General features: G+C 53.4%; 1 protein-coding gene across 1 annotated transcript in view; it reads left to right on the top strand.

Moving 5' to 3' along the window:
* The first annotated feature begins 6,590 nt into the window (after positions 1-6,590).
* Positions 6,591-15,365, top strand: part of DGLUCY (D-glutamate cyclase) — a 66,777-nt gene continuing 58,002 nt past the window's right edge. The window contains exon 1 of the mRNA XM_012933133.2: positions 6,591-6,773. The gene's annotated coding sequence lies outside the window, so the exon portion shown is untranslated. The remainder of the gene's footprint in view (positions 6,774-15,365) is intronic.

Here is a 15,365-nt window from a genome sequence, read left to right as displayed (position 1 = left end):
CCAGGTTGCTTGGCCTTTCTGTGTGGGGCCCCAAGATTTGGGGTCCGGGACCCCCGTGTCCTGGAGAGAAAACTGCAGGTCACAGGTGGCGGGGGTGGGGGGGAGGCAGGAAGACTCACCGGGAGGTCCAGGAACCCCCCTACTGCACCAGTCATGGGTCCAAGAGTGGCTGCGAGACTGGGGGAGTCAGATCATCTCTGAGACAGGCAGAGAGGACCTCGCCACGCCAAGGCCACAAGGAACAGTGGCAGGATGCGGGGAACACTTCTGACCTTCTGTTCAAGCGAATCTCAATTTCGGACTCCAATTCATCTGGACTTCTTTTGCTAAACTGGACTTTTCCAGGACTAAATCTCAAGGTCGCATGGCGGTGGAGGACCCAGGCTGCCCCTCCCAGGGTCCCCGCCTGCCCTGCGGACTAGCTGTCATGCCCACTATTTGCCTCTGGGTGCCATCTGAGTGCACCAACAGCCCTGGCCCAGAGACTCCCAGTTGAATCCCGAAATGGATTAGTGCCAGACAGAGATGTCTGTGGAACCCAACCATTTACAGTCTAGAAATTTACATTTATAATTGCAGCCGTGAGAGCTCTCATGATATTCAAAGTGAGCAATGGAAAATAAATTACCTAGCATCTGCCCCTGGCAGGTAAGTTTGAATGATGGTGGGAAATTTCAAGCAAAACATAATGCTCAAAATGAGAGAGAGAGTATTGGGGAAATTGTCTGCCACAGAGGCAGGGCGAGGACTGGGAAGTGGGTGGCGGAGAAGGTGCCCTGGTGGAGGGATGGGTGTTTCATCATTGTATGGCTGAATCTCGAACATGAAAGCTTTGTAACTCTATCTCACAGTGAGACAATTAAAAAAAAAAAAGTAGTGTAGAGTCCATGCCCAATTCAATCAGTTTAAGCAATGACTGAACAAATAATCCTGCACTGTTAAAACTAATAATAATAGGGCTGGAGCGGTAGCACAGCGGGTAGGGCGTTTGCCTTGCACGCGGACAACCCGGGTTTGATTTCCAGCATCCCATATGGTCCCCCAAGCACCGCCAGGTGTAATTCCTGAGTGCATGAGCCAGGAGTAACCCCTGTGCATTGCTGGGTGTGACCCAAAAAGCAAAAAATAAATAAATAATCTCCACCTCTCTTCCTGTCTTTCTGAACTCCTCCTCGGTGCCCATCGGTCTGGCAGAAGGGGGTCGGAAGGCAGCTGGCCCAGATTCCACAGACTGACCCGTGGGTCTGGGGCGCGGGGGAGACACCAGGTCTCCTGGGCAGTATTTAGGGCTCCGAGGGTCACTCCCAGGAACACTTCACCGGTCGGTCGGAGTGTTCAATGCTCAGCCCTGGTGATGCTCAGGGGCATCCCGGACTTTCCCAGCAGTTCTCGGGGGCCACGTGGTGTCGGGACTTGCACTCAGGGCCCTTGTGCCTGCCAGGCGGGCTCTCCAGCCCTTTGCGCTATCTTCCCGCTGCTTTGGGGGGCTCCCAAGTGGTGCTCAAGAGGCCCCACCAGAGTCTCCGCCCACCGGGCCAGCGGCCCGTTACGAGGGCCTGAGCATGGGGCTGCTGCTCGGGGCCTACAGTGCTGGGGACACCCGGGCCAGGCGCCGAAAGAGGAATCGGGCGGGAGCACACTCGGCAGCGCCCTCCCCGCTGAGCTTCCTCCCAGGGCCCTCCTGGACCACACACACTTCCGTGGTGCTGTTCTGATCCCAGGGTGCTCAGGGGGGTATATGTGTCTTAGTCACGGCAAGGGTGTGCATGCAAGGGTGCAGGTAGAGGGATGCCTGCAGGGGTGCATGCAGAGAGATGGTACCGGGGTGCACGCAGAGGGGTGCATGCTGGGGCGTGCATGCGGGAGTGTGTGAGGGGTGCATGCCCAGGGATGTGTGCAGAAGGTACGAGTGAGGTGAGGAGAGAGCAGAGAGCCGCAAGCCAGGCCTTCCCAGAGAGCTGGAGGGTCCTGGCGGACAGGGATTTGCTTCTGTTCTGCCCGAAACTCTATTTTCTTTCTTGTATTTTGGGCTTTGTTTCTTACTGGCATAAAAATAAACAGAGCCGGTTTCTCCTTGGCTTTGGGGCCGGGCCTGCCTTCTCAGCCTGCTGCAGCAGCGGACCTACTTTCCAGTTCACAGACATCTCGAGGCCAGGGAGGGGCCAAATCACCCGTTGGCGAAGGCGCCGCTCCCACAGGTTTGGAACCTAATTCAGCTTGAGGCTCCTCTCTGGGGAAAGCACTTTGAACTCCCGTTTCCTTCACTCACCGAATCGCTTCAGACGCCCCCCTTTTCCGAGCGTCAAACAGCTCCAATTACCTGCTGGCACGCAATAGTTACCCACTGTAAATTTTTCTCAGTGGGCCTCGTTTTTGGGAAGCAATTGCAAACAATAGCTTGATTATACTTCTAGATTCTCTTGACATAAGCAATGGTTTCTGTTCCCAGGCATCTGCTGGCGCTGTGTGAATATTGTTCGTCCCTGTGGGGGCTTATTTCGCTGCGTCTCACCCACTGGAGAAAACGTCTCTAAGTCCTCCTTGGCGTCCCTTGCACCTCTGCTTGTCCTACTCTCTAACCTGGAGACTCTACCTGAAGCCTGGAGCTTGGAGACAACGGAAAGAAAGACTGAGCCCTCCTTATGTTATTCCCAAGGTGGGATGGATTAGGGTGTCACAGAAGGTAGCCGGAAAACTTTGTTTTATCCTTTTTATTTTTTAATTTTTTATTTTATAAAGTAGTCCAGAGGCTGGAGCAAAAGCACAGTGGGTAGGGCGTTTGCCTTGCACGCGGCCGACCTGGGTTCGATTCCCAGCATCCCTGAGCACCGCCAGGAGTAATTCCTGAGATGCAGAGCCAGGAGTGACCCAAAAAGCAATAAAATAAAATAAAGTAGTTCACAATATTTGAGTACTTTTAATATTCAAACACCAATCCTCCATTACACCTTCCCACCACCATATTTCGGATATTTCCATCCTGAACCCCAATCCCTGCCCCAAAGCAGAACCAAAATTATATATTTTGTATTGTTTGTTATGACAAACAATAGCACAGCGGTTGGGCGTTCTCCTTTTATGCGGCCGATCCGAGTTCGATTCCTCCGCCCCTCTCGGACCCGCGAGGCAGAGCCTGGCAAGCTACCTGTGGCGTATTGGATATGCCAAAAACAGTAACAATAAGTCTCTCAATGAGAGACGTTACTGGTGCCCGCTCAAACAAATCGATGAGCAACAGGATGACGGTGACAATTGACAGTGACAATTGTTATGACAAAAACCACTGAAAATGCTACAAAGAAAACTTTCCTTAGAGGAAAGAGTGTGAAGGTTGTTGTATTTCACCCAGGGGCCATGAAGCCCTTGTATAAGAGATCACTAACATGTTGTTAAGGGTTGAGCCTTGTGTGCTTTTATGTATCACTGTATCACTGAGTCACTGTCATCCCGTTGCTCATTAATTTGCTCTAGCGGGCACCAGTAACCTGTAAAAAAAAAAACACATTTCCCTCTAAGATTGGTTGTTTCCTACTTTGAGCCCCGTCAAGTGCGGTGTGGTAGGTACTCTTTGAGTATGGGCAGGGTGTGTCCTATGAAGTGTCCAGGAACAGGTTCCCTCGGAGAGCCTAGGGCGTGGACAGCGGCCGTGAGCATGGTGGTGGTTGAGTTCTGGAAGTTTTCAGCTGCCAGAGCTGCACCCCCTAGGGCGGGGAGGGGTCTCACCCGCCCCCCTCAGGGGCAGCCTGAGTGAAGCAGCCTGGCGCAGGGTCTCACGGCGTGGTTATGGCGAACGTCATATCATGCTCCCTCCCGGGAGAGAAGGCCGTGCGATCTGGAGGAATTACTCCTGGCAGTGCTTGGGGGACCATATGGGATGCCGGGGATCGAACCCGTGTCGGCCGCGTGCAAGGCAAACGCCCTACCTGCTATGCTATCGCTCCGGCCCCCACTCATTTGACCGTTTCTTTTGGGTGGGGCACAAGCAGGTGGTGCTCAGGGGGCCACTCGGTGCCAGGGACGGAACCAAGGGTCCCACATGCCACGTAGGAACATGGCGTTTTGAGCCACCCCGTGGCCCTGCTGTGTTAATCCTTCCTAATTGCACAATTCCTGCATGAAAGATGTTCCTCATGCTGTGAAACTTCACCAGCCAGAAAGCCCTGCCCCTCGGTGGACGGTCACTCTCTGTCCGTCCGTCCCCCTCCTCGGGTCGTTGGGGACCCCCATTCTGTCTCTGTGAGCTCCCACAGACCTGGCGTCAGGCCGTGTGTGTCCCCTCACACCCGCTTGATCAGGTCTTCAAGGGTCCTGGTGCCACAAAATTTCCTTCCTTCCTTTGCTGACTTTTGTTTCATTTGTTCCTGGAGCGAGCAGATGCCACTGGGCCACACTAGCACGCGACAGGGACACATGGAGACGTCACTGGCACCCGCTGGAGCAAATCGAAGATCAACGGGCTGACAAGTGACAAGTGATTGGTTTGGTTTGGGACTCACACCCGAAGAGGGGCTGGGGGTCTCTCCCGGCTGGGTGCTTGGGGGACTACGTGACACTGGGCTCCCCGCCGCCCGCTCCCTGGCCCTCGCTCCCCTTGCCCAGCTGGGTAATGTTCTGTCAGGTACAGAGATATCGCCTGCACCATCCCCCCAGCCACGGGGCCCGAGACACGTCCGTGCACATGACCGGCCGCTGCCGAGGCGAGAGGGGAAGGAGAAGTATGGACGGCAGCAGGGGTGGCCAGGCGGCCAGGAGAGACAGGGGGTCGCCCCGATGCCGGGAGTAGGGTCACGGTCAGCCAGGTGGGGGAGGCCAGCAGGGCCTGGCGGAGAGCAGGGCAGGGAGCGGGGAGGGCGTGGAGGCTGCATGCGAGGCAGGAAAGGAGCCTCAGGCCTGGGCTTGCCTCGGGGACCTGCGGTTGAGACACAGCCCGGGGGGGATAGGGGACACCACCGCTGCCAGGCGGGCCCCGCGGCAGGTAGCACTGAGTGGGGACGCCTGGGCACCCTGTCAAGTTGCCCGGCTAGATAATGTTCCGTCGGGTACAGAGGCACCTCGGCGGATGGGCACGTGGGTTGCTGCCAGCTGCCCAGTCCTGTCTAAGAACCAGGAACACCAGGAAGTAGGCAGGCGGGCAGAGAGGGAAGGGCCCTCCCAGGGCAACGGCCGCCGGCTTCCGGGGAAGCCAATAGCCCTGAGGTGGTGAAAGCCAACCTTGCAGAAAACAGGAATCAGGGCCCGGTAAGACTCTCACCTGGCACCAGCGACAGCAGCAACAGACCCAGAGACGCTCCAGCTGGAAGGAAAGGCCAGAGAAGGAATTTCAAAGAAGACCGTCACCATTCCCAACCCTAGCCCCTTGGTAACCTCCCCAGCAACGGGCTTTTACCGAGGTAGAGGCCCCACACGGGGGCAGGTTGGAAAAACCCTATAAAAGCCGCCTTGAACAAAGGAAGGGCGCGCAGATGCTGCCCGGGCCCATGTGCTGCTTGCGCCCACGTGGCCGAGCACATGTGGTACCTGAGCACATGTGTCGCCCGCATCTCCCCTCTTGAGATGTGCACTTTCATGCTTTCCTGTCTGATGCTGGGATGTGTGTAGGGGTCTCTCCGCCCTTGGAGAATCCCGTGTGCTCTCTTGAGCACGTTACTCTGCTCTCTCTCTCTCTCTCTCTCTCTCTCTCTCTCTCTCTCTCTCTCTGTGTCTCTGTCTGTCTCTGTCTCTGTCTCTCTCTCTCTCTCACTTTCTCTCCCTCCTTCCCTTCAAAACCTCCAAATAGTGGCTGGAGCCATAGCACAGCGGGTAGGGCATTTGCCTTGCACGAGGCCGACCCGGGTTCAATTCCCAGCATCCCATATGGTCCCCTGAGCACTGCGAGGGGTAATTCCTGAGTGCAGAGCCAGGAGTAACCCCTGTACATCACCAGGTGTGACCCAAAAAGAAAAAAGAAAGACTAAAAAAAAAACCTCTCCAAATAAAATGTTTTACTTCACTGCTCATCTATCTACTCCTGAATTTTTTTTCTGCGAGGCGAGATAGGAACCCAGCAGCCCTGGGCCCCGGGTGGCAGAGGCGGATGGGGAGAAAGTGACCGTCTTTCTCCTCCCTCTTCACATAAGCGGCCCCGCCATCAGCCAGAGCTGGACTCTGGCACCTCTGAGCCTTCTGGAATTGAAACCGGGCGCCTGCAGCAGCCACATTTCCTGGGAACTTGTTAGACATGCAGAACTGGACCCCAGCCGGACAGGGCCAGAGTTGGCCTTTTAATGACGACCCCCGCCCCCCCTACCCCCTCTAAGTAGTTGCTGCACACTGGGGAAAGCAAGGCACAGTTGGGGGTCCCAAGCCCCTCACAGTGGCCTGGGGAGTCGGGGGTGCACCCTCAGTCTATGCCATCAGAATGGGGGCGGGGTGGGCGGTGACCCACACATCAGGGTTTCTGCAAGTCCCACCCCTCCCCCACACACACTCCCACGGTGTTGACCCCGGCCTGCGCTGTGCCTTGCTGCTGGATGGGGGTAGGTGGCAGCCAGGGCTCTGCCGCTTTAAGAACCGGGGCGGGAGCCCCGCAGCCAGGCGCCACGTGAGCCCGCGCTGGCCGGGGCCCAGGAGCCTGGCGCTGGCGCTGTGGCCACAGGGGCCGCCCAGGGCTTGCAGGTCCCAAGCGAAGAAAGGGCGGCTTTGTGCCCGTGCGGCCCGCCCGGCACGCATTCTGCAAGGCTGCGGACACAGAGCAGAACTGTCTGTAGCCCCAGTCCAGCCGTCCCAAATAAACAGTAAGTCAGGAAGGAGGGGCAGGGAACAGGCACAGCCCCCCCACGGCCCAGGACCCCCCAACACCCGCCGCTTCCCCGAGGTCTGCAGAGAGCCTGCCCGGGCAAAGCCAACCTGGCCGCTGGGGTAGAAAATTCCTGAAATTCCCCCCAAATATGCCCGAGGAGGCTTTTGATTTCTTGCTTTGACAACTTGGAGCTCAGCAGAGAACAGCCATCTGTGGGCTAAGTTTGGGGTGGGGGCCAGAGGGGGCGGGGAGGGCAGGTTTTCTCCCACCTCCCCACCCGCCAAGGTCAGTGAAAGCCAGGAGAGTGAAAGTGAAAACTGGCGCGGCGGAGGCAGGCGAGAGTGGCACTCCACTCCCTTCCCGGTGAGGAGCGGCCACTCAGCTGTCAGGTCCTCTGGGCCACTCCCAGGCGGAGTCCCCACCGGCAGGCTGCAGAGGCATCGGGACACTAAAGACTTCGGGGTGTCTCCTCCCTAGCGTGCTACTTGCCCACCCGCCCGCTCCCCCCCCCCCGCTACTGCGCCCTGGCTGACTGAGCCTCGTGTCATAAAATCTACACACACACACACACACACACACACACACAAATCGCTCTGTGCTCCAGGAAGCTGTGCTGGCAGACAGAAGGTAGTGCTGGGCGGGCTGTGGGCAGAGAAGGGAAGGGCTGTACGCCGGCAAGGGCCTGGGGTTCAGGCGCTCAGGCGCTAGCTAGGACACAGCCGAGGACCCGGAGGGTGAGGGTCAGGGGAGGAAGGAGGAAGAGGAGGGTGATGAGGCAAGAAAGAGGCTCCGGGCAGAAAGAGGCTCCGGGCACAGCGGCGGCGTGTGGCTGTTGTTATAGCACGTGGTGAGTGGAGTCCGCCGGGCACCCGCGCCACAGGACTGATCTCAGGAGAGCATCGGTGGCCCCTGACCTATTTCTCTTGGAATCCGAGCGTCTTGCGGGAAGGAGGATGACCCCTGGGACTCTGAAAGTCACCTTGGCTCGGGCTGCAGCGGGGACTCGGTGGGGATGAGGGGGCGGGGCACCCCAGTGCCCGATTGCTCGCCCTGGCTGCACCCTACACCCCAGCTTCGTACCCGCCTGGCTCCTCCTGACGCCGTTGCCTGCTGAGCCTGGTCTGGGGCATCCCAACTGTCTTCCGCAGAGCGTGTCCACATGTGCACATACGCGTGTGCGGTAGCAGCGCCGTGGGCAGACACTCTGCTCTTTCCGTGGCTTTCTGCAACCCTGTCCCCGTCGCAGGGAGGGGGAGGACCGCACGTGAGCCCACCCCAGCACACCGTCTCCCTCCGGGGCAGATATTGCACAGCCTTCCAAGGCCGTTTGCCAAATTGCTAGAAGGGGTTTGCATGGTAGAAAATGCGATTTTCTAGTCTTTTGTTTCTTCCCTACTTGAGAGCTCTCAAAGCGTTTCTTTGAAAAAGCAACACACACCGATTCCTTTGATCCTCCCAGCGACGAAGGCAGCATTTTGGGTTTCCCTCCCGGGTGCTCTAGGAGAAATCCACCGGCATCCCGGGATCCCACGGGAGCCTTGGGACACCAGGCTGTGTCCTCCGGACAGATGAAATAGCCAGAGGTGGGCTGGGGAGGGGTCTCACAGGGGCCAGTGTACATGCTTGGCACACGGAAGGCTTGGGGTTTGATCTCCAGTGTGTATGGTCTCCTGACCACCCCTGGGTGAAGTCCTGGAGGCCCACTAACACACCCCTGCACACACACACACACACACACACACACACACACACACACACACACACACACACACACACCAAAATAGAACCAATGTTGGATAACACTGGTCTTTGCTGCTTTTTCAGGGAGCTTCAGGTTTATTGAGCTACTCCTATAACAGTGCAGCTGAGGCACAGCTAATAATTCTATATTGGTGTTGTAAAAACTCACAAACCAGCACTTTGAAAAGCAGAGTGAGGGCACATGTTTTTCGGGGACGCTGTTTGGCTACGTAAGGTGGCTCCCTCCCTGAGTGCCTTCATCACCCGACACTCTTCGTCATTGGGTGTGCTTGGCTTTGCTTTTTGGGGGGTCCACCCCTAGCCCTGCACTCAGGAATCAACTCATGGTCGGGTTCAAGGGACCTTATTCAATGCGGGGGATCGAACCCAGGTCGGCCACATGCCAGGCAAGCGCATTACGCACTGTACTTTTGCTCCGGCCCCCAGAGGGCCTTTAGACTGAGACACTGCAGTGCCTCCTTTCCTTGAAATGGGGATCGTGGCACTCACCCACGCGGAGTGTGGCGCGGGTGGGTGGAGCTGACCCAGGTGAAGTGGCTGGGACACTGCCTGCACCCGGGCCGTCCCTGTGTGGGCAGCACGGAAAGCATTTCTGGCCGTATCTCAGGGACACACCCTCCGAGTAAAGGCCGCCTTGTAATATCAACCCAAAGTCCCTTCGCTCCAGAGAGACGGAACTGCATTTCTCTTCCTCCAGCTAGCGGAGGGGAGGGTGCTGAGTACTGTGCGCCCGGGTAGTGTTCAGGGACCCGGGACCCCTCCCTTGTGCGGCTCCCCACGCCATTTCTTCTTCTGCACAGTCAAAGCTAGCTCAGCCTGGCCTCCACCTCTAGGCTCCTGCCTGGAGAAAGAGCCCGAAAGGAGGCGGAGGGCACAGGCCCCTCTGACCGCACGCACGGCTGGGCCGTGTCATCCCACGCAAGTCCAACAGCCAGAACACTTAGGTGCAAGCCAGCCGGGGCCATGCGGCCTCCAGCTGGACCAAGTGAATCTGCATAATGGATACATGGGTGAATTCTGACTATTTTACTTTGGTTTGGAGGCCGCGCCCAGCAGTATTCGGGGGGGCCCATGCCTGGCAGTGCGGGGATTCAAACCAGGGTCCCAGCTGTAGCTGCAGCCGGACAAATACCTTCACCTTTGTACCACCTCTCGGGCAGGCGTGCTCTTCCCGTAGGGATGAGGGAAACTGGGAATTATCGCGGGACTCTGCTCCTTCTTGTCCCAGGCGTGAGCTTTGGACCTGACCTTGAAGCCTCCTGCCCTCCCAGTCAGACTGCCTGTCTCTCGCTGGCGCTGTTTCCTGGCGGCCATCTGACCCTTGGGTTTCTCGAGCACAGTCCAGGGAGGGTTCTTGGGCCCGTGTTTCCCATATACTGCCCTGGAGGCTGATTCTGGCCTCCAGTCTGTTCCCTTCTAAGCACACCTCTGGGCTCGCGGGGGCTCTGCCCGGCTGTAAATCCCTTCCTGGATCTCTGCACAACTGTTTCAGCAAGCTGTGTCGATTCCCAGCTCCCTGGGCACTAGACAGTCACACTCCGTGAGCCACCAGGTCCCGGGTGCCTGGGTTCTGTCAGTTCTCCTGGAGTCCCTGGACATTGTGTGGGAGCCCCGGGCCGGCGCCGAGAAGCCAACCCTCTCGTCTGGTGCTAGGTCGGCTGCCACGTGGTCCTGAATCTCTGTTCGATCCCTGGCATCCCATATGGTCCCTCAAGCACTGCCAGGAGTGATTCCTGAGTACAGAGCCAGGAGTCACCCCTGAGCATTGCTGGGTGTGACCCAAAAAGGGAAAAAAAGAAAGAAAGGAAAAAAAAGTGTGGATCAAATTTCCCTTCTTATTGGGGGCCACAGAGATAGCACAGGGGAAGGGGCACTTGCCTTGCACAGGGTCAACTTGGATTTGATCCCTGGCATCCCATATAGGCCCTGAGCCCCACTAGAAGTAATTCCTGAGTGTAGAGCCAGGAGTAAGCTCTGAGCATCGCTGGGTATAACCCAAACTTGAAGAAAGAAAGAAAGAAAGAAAGAAAGAAAGAAAGAAAGAAAGAAAGAAAGAAAGAAAGAAAGAAAGAAAGAAAGAAAGAAAGAAAGAAAGAAAGAAAGAAAGGAGGGAGGGAGGGAGGGAGGGAGGGAGGGAGGGAGGGGGGGAGGGAGGGAGGGAGGGAGGGAGGGAGGGAGGAAGGAAGGAAGGAAGGAAGGAAGGAAGGAAGGAAGGAAGGAAGGAAGGAAGGAAAAAGAGAGGGAGAGGAAGGAAGGGAGGAAGGAAGAAAGGAAGGAAGGAAGGAAGGAAGGAAGGAAGGAAGGAAGGAAGGAAGGAAGGAAGGAAGGAAGGAAGGAAGGAAGGAAGGAAGGAAGGAGGGAAGGAAGGAAAGTTCTGTTCAGGTGACTACAGTGATTAAGATGGGACAATTCAGAGAGAGACTCGAGAGGGTCTCGGGGGAGCTGGGTCCTGAGCAGAGAAGGAGCTTTGTAAACAGCCCAACAGACACCGAGGCAACTTGCCCTCGTGGAGCCTGTCCTTTGCACGGACACCGGCCAGAGGTCCACGTTCAAGTGCCAAACTGGGCGGCGTGCAGCCTCGCCCAAGCCTTTGTCATGCTTGTCTCCTTTCACCCATGGTTCTGCCAGCAGGGGTTTTTCCTACCATAGACCGTTTATAATGCTGAGCTCCAAGAAGAAAAGGATAAGGGGGGTGAGAAGCTCTCTCTCTCTCTCTGGTCCTGAAAGCCCTGTGCTCTCCGTGGCCCCTTCCGCCTCCCGTCACTCCCTGTGTCGGAAGGGACGTGGCTCTCAGGCCACGGTGACCTTGAAAGCTCATCTAACCGTCTACACCAGGGACTGCCAGGAACTCAGCGGCCCCACTCTCCTGGGCTGGCAGGACATACGGATCCTCCTGTGACCGTTCAATGCAGGCTGGGGCAGGGGGTTGGGGGGGGGGAACTGGGGGCATTGGTGGTGGGAAATGTGTACTGGTTGAAGGGTCTGGTGCTGCAAGATTGTGTGATTGAAACTCAATCGAACAACTTTGTAACTGTGTATCTCACTGTGATTCAATAGAGGGTGTCCAGGTACAAACAACTTTGTAACTGTGTATCTCACTGTGATTCAATAGAGGGGGTGGGAGGTACAAACAACTTTGTAACTGTGTATTTCACTGTGATTCAATAGAGGGTGTTGTAGGTGCTCGGCTCTATGTCTGGATCTGATCAGGGAACACTCCCGGTAATGCTCAGAGATCATATGTGGTGCAGGGGTTAAACTGGGATCAACTTCATGCAAACCAAGTGACTTAACCCCTTTACTAGCTCTCCCACCCCCAAGATACACATTCTTCTGGTCCTTTTATGTTTGCAAAATTTGTTTTGGGTTGATGATGCCATTTACTTTACTGTAGCTTTTTTCTCTGCTATGTAATATTTCACACGTGGTTTTTCCTCATCATGCACTTCTGTTATTTTCTTTTAAGTGTGTTCCTTGGAGTGGAATTGTTGGATTTGGTGGAATCACATTTCCTACTTTACTTGAGAATGTGAATTGCCCCTCTCCAACGTGACCAATCTATATTTCTCCTAGCTATAGATACCAATGTTTGGGTTGATTTATTTTAGTCACCATTAATTTTTGTCACTCTGGGATAAGGTCTAGACCACATTAGAGTTATAATTTGTGTTATTTATTATTGAAGTGAATATTCTTTTCACTTTGGAAGCCATCTGTTCTTTTCTCTATTATGAAATGCCTGCTGTGTCTTTTCTCATTTTCTAAAAGGTGTTGGACTTTGTTTGCTTGGTTTTGAGCCACACCTAACAGTGCTCAGGGATCACTCCTTGCTGGTCTCAGGGAATCATATGTGGTACCAGGGTTGAGTGCTTGTGATGCCAGCATCTTATCCACTATGCAATCTTTCTGATCCCATTGGAATTTTTTAAATAATTTTTTTTATTTTTTAATTGGTGAATCACCATGAGGGTACAGTAACAGATTTACACATTTTCATATTTGTGTTTCGCTCATACAATGTTTGAGCACCCCTCCCCCTACCAGTGTCCATTCTCCACCACCAGTGAACCCAGTATCCCTCCCACCTCCCAATCCCATCCCTCCTGCCCCCCGCCCCGCCTCTGTGGCAAGGCATTCCCTTTTGATCTCTCTCTCTTTTTGGGTGTTGTGGTCTGTAATAGGGATATTGAGAGACCATCGTGTTCAATCTATAGTCTACTTTCAGCACGCATCTCCCCTCCCGAGTGGGTCTCCAACCACATTTTACTTGATGTTCCCTTCTCTATTTGAACTGCCTTTTTCCCCAGCATGTGAGGCCAGCTTCCAAGCCATGGAGCCAACTTCCTGGTACTTATTTCTACTATTCTTGGGTGTTAGTCTCCTACTCTGTTATTTTATATTTTATATGAGTGCAATCTTTCTATGTCTGTCTCTCTCTTTCTGACTCATTTCACTTAGCATGATACTGTCCACGTTGATCCACTTATATGCAAAATTCATTTCTTCATCTTTTCTAACAGCTGCATAGTATTCCATTGTATAGATGTACCAAAGTTTCCTTAACCAGTCATCTGTTCTCGGGCACTCAAGTTTTTTCCAGGTTCTGGCTATTGTAAACAGTGCTGCGATGAACATATAAGTGCAAATGTCATTTCGACTACACTTTTTTGCTTCTCCGGGATATAATCCCAGAAGTGGTATTGCTGGTTCAAATGAGAGCTCAATTTCTAATTTTTTGAGAAGTGTCCATATTGTTTTCCAGAAGGGCTGAACAAGTCGGCATTCCCACCAGCAGTGTAGAAGGGTCCCTTTCTCCCCACATCCTCTCCAACAGTGGTTGCTTTTGTTCTTTTGGATGTGTGCCATTCTCTGTGGTGTGAGGTGGTATCTCGTGGTTGTTTTGATCTGCATCTCCCTGATGATTAGTGATGAAGAGCATTTTTTCATGTGCCTTTTGGCCATTCGTATCTCTTCTTTGGGAAAGTTTCTGTTCATTTCTTTGACCCATTTTCTGATGGGGTTGGATGTTTTCTTATTGTAGAGTTCAACCAGTGCTTTGTATACCCTTGATATCAACCCCTTATTGGATAGGTATTGGGTGAATATCCTTTCCCATTCTGTAGATTGTCTTTGTATTCTGGTCACTGTATCTTTTGCAGTGCAGAAGCTTCTTAGTTTAATATAGTCCCATTTGTTTATCTCTGTTTCCATGTGGTTGATCAGTTGCATGTCATCTTTGAAGATACCATTAGCTTCAATATCATGGAGGGTTTTGCCGACCCCCATTGGTATTTTTTAAGTGGATTCTTGTTTTATTTTATTTTGTTTTGTTTTGTTTTTGCTTTTTGGGTCCCACCCAGCAATGCACAGGGGTTATTCCTGGCTCTACACTGAGGAATTACCCCTGGCGGTGCTCAGGGGACCATATGGGATGCTGGGAATTGAACCCAGGTCAGCCGTGTGCAAGGCAAATGCCCTACCCGCTGTGCTATCACTCCAGCCCCTTAAATGGATTCTTAAGATCTCTTTATCTATTCTGAGTTATAGCCCTATATCCACTTGATATATTCAGATATCTGCTTGCATTTTTGGATTGCCTTTGCATTTTATGCCAATCTAAACAGAACTATTAATTTCCAGATTGATCTTATTTAAGGAAGCATTCCAAATCAAGGTTGTAAAAATATTGCTTTCATCTTTTATTCTCTATGAACTTATTTTATCTTTCCTATTTAGATATTTAGACTTCTGTGGTTTGGCTTTTGTTTAATTTGTGTGTGCAGTAAGGGACATCAAACCCTCACACAAGGCAAGTGCTCTGCTGCTAAACCATATTCCTGGCCCTGGATTTCCTGTTTTAATATTTAATCAAGCTGAGTTTCAGTTTTGTGACTGTTGGTAAATAATCAGCTTTTCGGTGATCTTTCTCTGCCTTTATCTACAATTCCTTTATCTACAATTTCATCAGAAATCAAGTTTCCATAGAAGAGTAGAGTTTTTTCTCTCTGGTCTCAGCTTTTCCGTGTTGAACTCGTGTCTTTCCCCTCTGCTGTTTTACCAACATTACCGTGTCCAGGGTTTGTACACCCGGATGCTGAGGATCGCCTTGGTGATGCTGTGAGAATACACCCAACAATGTGGGGTGATCACTGTGAAGAGTTCACACCTACAAGGTTCACACCTTCGAGGTAGCACTTGGCCACGGAGCTGTCTTGGGCCCCTGCACTCCAGTCCCCCATCCACTGAGCACAATATTTTTGTAAATAAAATACAAATTGTTACTAGAAAAGATAAAAAAGGCATCACCAAATAAAGGCCCCCTGTGTTTTCTCGTTTGATGCAACAGACATCAAGTTGCTCTGCCAGGTTGCTTTCCCCGCTTCTGCGTGTCCTTCCTTCATGTTGCTCCGCTCAGATGCCATGGTGGATATCTCAGAGATGGCAGCGTGGGCCCAGATGGCACAGCTACCCTCAGAGGCTTCTGTCCCCTAGCCCACCCCACTCCATCTTTTTTGAACTGTGGTAGAATAACCATAAGAGGAAGTTGGCCCATTTTGAAGTGAAAAATTCAGGGACATTCCAGACTTTTGCATGAGTGAGAGCTGCTGTTCTTCAGAACTTCCTCTGTATCCCGAAGAAAAGTGCAGTGTCCATTCAACAGTCACTCCCGGGGCCTCCTGCACCGCCCCCACCCAAGGAAAACCCATTTCATTTGTGTCTGTATAGATTTAAGTAGTCCAGGGACAATTGTGTCACCCTGTTACGGAAATTCCCACCAAAAGCCAACTGAAAAAAACAAGCAGCGTGCCTTGGAAAGTGAGAAAGT

Source organism: Sorex araneus, chromosome 3 (assembly GCF_027595985.1).
Source record: "Sorex araneus isolate mSorAra2 chromosome 3, mSorAra2.pri, whole genome shotgun sequence".
Lineage (NCBI taxonomy): Eukaryota > Metazoa > Chordata > Mammalia > Eulipotyphla > Soricidae > Sorex > Sorex araneus.
Note: the sequence above shows the minus strand (reverse complement) of the source record. Positions and strands in the feature narration are given on the sequence as shown.